The sequence below is a fragment of the Moschus berezovskii genome, chromosome 17 (genome assembly GCF_049115385.1).
Source record: "Moschus berezovskii isolate FMDL1 chromosome 17, NW_MosBer_1.0, whole genome shotgun sequence".
In the NCBI taxonomy this organism is placed as follows: Eukaryota; Metazoa; Chordata; class Mammalia; order Artiodactyla; family Moschidae; genus Moschus; species Moschus berezovskii.
In genome coordinates this window covers 7019525-7024720 of record NC_142476.1, presented here as the reverse complement: position 1 = coordinate 7024720, position 5196 = coordinate 7019525, and positions in this window count along the sequence as shown.

Here is a 5196-nt window from a genome sequence, read left to right as displayed (position 1 = left end):
GACAGAGGCAGCCGGCAGCCGCCACCAGCCTGGCAGGAAGGAGAAAGAGGATGCTCTGAGTTCCCAAGTGCAGGTGACAGAACCCGTCTCTGAGCCACAAAAGAGGCCGGGCACTGAGGCTGGACGGCTGTGGTGGGCCGCGGGGTGCTATTTCTGTATCTACCTGTGGTTTGCCCGAGCAGGGGAGTTTGGGACTCAGCCCACAGTCTCCAGAGCAGGTTGGGCCAGTTAACCGAGTGAAGAACTGCCTGGGAAAGCCAACTTCCCACCCCCAGGAGCCCCAGGGAGGGCCAGGACCTCCGGCCAGCCGCTTCTGGGAGTTTGGTCTGACTCATCTTTCCAGGGAGCCTGCAGAGGTCTGAGGGGAAGTGGGAGCCCAGGTTATGCCCTCCAGGGAGACCTCGAGCACAGCACACGACCCCTGCCAGACAGTCTTCTCACCCAAGGCCTGAGGACGTCACATTTACCCTGCTTGGTGTGAGGGTGACGTGGCACAGCCTACTTGGGAATGCCTGGGAAACTGCACACTGCTTAACAGACAGGCACTGGGGTCATTGAGGTTCACACACCTTCGGGAATTTGCCCGTGATCTTCAGAGATCAGCTGAGGCTGGAACCCAGGTGTGCCAACTGCCCAGTCAGGACTCCAGATCCCCAGATCAAGTTCCTGAGAAGGCTGGAGAGGTCTGCCCAGCTCCGGTCAGCTCCCAGATGGCAGTGGATAAGAAATGGTTAAAGCCAGGAAATTCCATGTTTCAATAGAAAGCTGGAGGGAATTTCCCATGGCCACACCTGGCGGTTTCCTCCGGCAGCCCCACCCCCAGCCCAGTGACAGCAGAACCAGAGCCCATGCTCTCCTGGAGTGCGCCTCTCCTTGCCCCCACCCCCGCAGGCAGAGACGCTGGCATGACCCAGAGGGGCTGCCCTGCTGGCTCGCGCAGCAGGACCAGGAGAAACGTCCCTCAGACTTCCTGTTCTGCACTCAGGATTCCCAGCTTTCCCCGTCTGCTATATGGTAGAATTGTACTTCCTTGAGACCCTCTGATTTGGCGGGGCCATGTGATTTCTATTTTTTTAATTTACCTTATTTTTTTTTTTTTTGCTGCATTGGGTATTTGTTGCTTTGCGTGGACTTTCTCTCCTTGCAGCGAACAGAGGTTACTCCTGGTTGCTGTGAGGTGGCTTCTCTCATCACAGAGTACAGGCGCTACGTGCACGGGCCTCAGCAGTTGCAGCCCGTAGCCTCTAGAGCTCAGGCTCAGTGGTCGTGGCGCACAGGCTTAGTTGCTCCTGCAGCACGTGGAATCTTCCTGGACCAGGGATCGAACCTGTGTCTCCTGCACTGGCAGGTGGATTCTTACACACTGTGCCGCCAGGGAAGTCCCCACGTGTTTTCTTAACCCAAGCATTTACTTGCTGATGTAGAACACCCCCTACTCCTGCTCCCCCGCCAGCCCCTGTGACAGTGTGACTCTGTTAGATGTGGTGATCAGTCTGGGTCCCTGAGTGACTGTGGAGCAGAGCCCGCACCCCCCACCCCACCCTGCTGGCCCACAAGGAAGGGATGTGTAACTTTGGTGAGAAATCAACCTTTATTGTCTTAAATCATGGAGATTTGCAGCTTAGCCAGCTTATGGCTAAAGCTCGACTCATTTGCCCCCAGTGAGCCTGTCTGGTCCTCACCAGCACCCTTGCTCTTGGGTGCAATGACTGTGTGTCTGGCATCTACCAGGAAGCCGGCCCTGTGGGCGCTGTGTGCTGAAGACAGAAGGGGAGACTAGGCGCCCCCAGCCCCACTGCCAGGAGCCTGGTGAAGGCTGTGAGAAAGAGGCTTCAGCAGGGACTGATTTTGTGAAGTTGGCAGAGGGGGGCTGCAGGGAGGAGGGACTGCTGATGACCAAGAAGGGTTTGTGAGAAGAAAAGATACTCAGCCAGACTCTGGAGGGAGGAGGGTTGGGCAGAGTGGAGGGGGTTGGAGGTTCGGCATTGCAGACTGCGGGAAAGCATGCAGAAGCACGGGGAGGGGGGTGGGGGGGGCTGCCACGTGGGGACACTGCGAGCTTCGCTGGCATCCTCTGGGAGGTCACACCCTCTCTGTGGACAGAATGAGCACGTGTCTGGCCTATGGTTTGTAGCTGCTGGTCCCAGCTGGGCAGCCTGGCCCTTGTTTAATCTGAGGACACTGGTGGGCTTCTGAGGGGAAGAAGGAGCCTGTGAGAGGCCTCATCATATTCTCCTGAGCGGCTCTGAGGAGTCGTTGACGTGGAAGTGGCAATTCAGAGGAAGCAAAAGGACCCGGGGTGGGGTGTTGGGGGTCTCTGATGGCAGCTCTCCGGGAGAAAGCACAAGTCTGCCGCTGAGTGGGGTCACAGGAAGGACAGGGCTTTGCCACCTGAGGTTTGAGTCGCAACCTCACTTGCCTTGAGCAAGTCCTTTGACCGTTCTCATCCATTTGGTGTGGAAGCAAAACGAGGTGCAGGGCCCTCTACTTAGGAGGGCCTGAAGAGATGCTGGCTGCCTTTTCTGTCCTGACGATGTGGCTCGAGCTGTTTGTCAGCTGCCTCACCTGCCCAGCGCCTTAGAGAGGAGAGGAGAGGCAGGGCGAGGGCGGGGCTTGGTGGAAGAGGGAGCAGTGTGTCCTCAGCAGGGCCAGACGATCCTGAAGGGCTGCCAGAGCAGGTCTCTGGGCCGGGGCAGGAGGGACAAACCTGCCGTCAGGGCCGTGCTGCTGGCGGTGGGAGAAGGTGCAGTGGGGCTCCCCGGGCCACTACGTGCGGTTGTCCTTGGCATGGAAAAGTGAGAGCTTCACTCACCCTCCTAACTCTCCAGACCTCCTCCCCCATCCCCTCCTGTGCTCAGCTGGAGGCTCTGCCTCTAACTTTGCTGGAAATAAAGAAGCAACGGACAGGCAACGCCCTGCTCTTCCCATCCACCTCCACTCCCCACCTACCTCCCCCCTCCCAGATGGATGAAGCGTCTCTCCTCTGACCCGGGCGGCCCTCGCATCTGCGCTCTGTAATTTCACTCTTTCTATTGAGTCCTGCCCTTGAGCAAACCTGCCCCCACACTGTCCATTTTAAAAAGAAAAACCTGGGCCCCTGACCCCTTTTGACGCGCCCCCATTCAAAGCAGCCTAGAGAAGGAAATGGCAAGCCACTCCAGGATTCTTGCCTGGAGAATCCCCTTGGACAGGGGAGCCTGGTGGGCTACAGTCCCCGGGGTCGCAAAGAGTTGGACACGACTGAGTGACTAAGCATTCAAGGCTTTGCTTTGAACTGCCAGGAGTTTGACTCCCCCTTCCCGACCCTTCCCTTCCGTGTGCTGCCAGCTCACTCTGGTCAGCTCGCTTCCCCTCTAAGGCAGGTGCTGTTGACAGGGTGACCTTTCTCCACTGGCCTCATCTGCCCCGCGGCATACGACAGCCGATCCTTGTTGGAGTGCCTTTTCCCACTGGGATTTCTGTGACTCCCCAGCCACCTGCCTGTCACTCACTCCCACTGCCCTCTTTGCTGGCTCCTTCTCCGCTGGATCTCTAATTATTGGAACCTTCTCTTTCCCCCCTTTTGTGTGTTCTTCCCGGGAATCTCCTAGTTTGAATACATCTATAACATAATAGCTTCTAAATTTGTGTTCAGGTATGATCTGTCTCTAAATCTCCATATCCAAGAGTTATTTGATATTTCCACCTGGATGCCTAATAGTCATTTCAGTTTGACCAGGCCAAGCAGAATTCTTGAGTAATTTTCTGCTTCTTTCCTCTGGCACTCACTATCTTATTATTTTTAGAGTAACACTTATTTTGCTTTTCTCTCCTCCCTGAAACCAGAAAGCTCTGTTATCTATTGCTCCTGTTCAATACTGTATCACAGGGCTTGGTGCACAGTGAGGCTTAACTGACTAGTGAAAGTCTGGCATATGTAATATGCAGGGTTTCTGACTCCTGAGTGAAAGGAAGCTTCATATGCCTATGGGTATACACATTTAAGTTAGATCATCATAAAGACTATTTCCTAAATTTAGACACACCTGCTCTTCTTTTTTGGTTTCTATTTAGGCCAAATGAGTGTTTTTTGACTGTGTTCATTGTCACCAGTTTCTGTCATGCTCACGTCAGAATATGTGAGATACGGGGACCCCTAAAGGGTCACCCGCCTATGCCTTAGAACTCTCTGAAAAGGCAGCAGCTAACAGCTTAAGCGCGAGCTCCATCTCACAGCTCATAACCTACTGTCAGGAGTGATAACTCATGCGCAGCACAGGGAGGCAGAACAGCTTCAACTCTGACTTAACCAAGACCATGGGCCCAGCAAGAGAGGATCAAGCTGGAGCTTTACGATAAAACGAGGGAGAAGAGATAACATGTTAGAAGGGCAAGAGAAAGCTGAACAAAAAATATACAAAAAACAGGTGGCAATGGCAAACTTAAGAGAGGATGTAATGTGTCTGGGATAGGATACCTTGTGTGACCCTTGAACATCGGATATGAGATCTGATCCACCCCAGGGGCCTCTATCATTAGAGTAAGCTCACTAAACCTAAGTGTGGGTCCGAGGGGCTCCAGGATGCATTTCAAATGATTACCTTTGAATAACGTCACCCTTGAATTTATGATCTGTTGGAGTCAAAATCTAAGGGAGAGAAAGTATTGCCTCCCACCCCGCGCCAGCAGCACAAACACGAGCGTCAGCCCTTCTTGCAGAGGCAGGGGGCTGCCAAGGGCAGAATGACCCAGGGCTTTAATTGTGGAAGAAATAAAACCTTCAGTCAACCTCGGTTGTGGCTGGTAAAGCTTTCAAGCAACTTTGCAGGCTCCACTCCTGCAAGTGGGGAAATCTGACGAGAGACAGCAATGAGAACAGTCCTCACTGAAAACAGGGGAGGTGGATTCTGTGAAGGAAACGGTTCTCATGGCAACAGACTGCCCAATGGAGAGGCTGGAAGACTTGCTACAGTCTCTTAGCTTCCACGCATGGGCTAGATGAAAAAGCTGGGGAGGGGGGGAAATCCACACTCCAGACGCACCTCTGATGTGTCTTGCTGGGAAAGAGAGCAGACGGTTGGCTCCTGAGGTCACCCCATCTCTCCTGTTGCCAGGCAGGGCTCTATTAACCGCAGACGAATCAAAATCCCTCCCAGGCAGTGGGACTCCTGGATTGCAGATGTCAAGGAGTGGAGAAGGGATAGAAACCGCAGCATC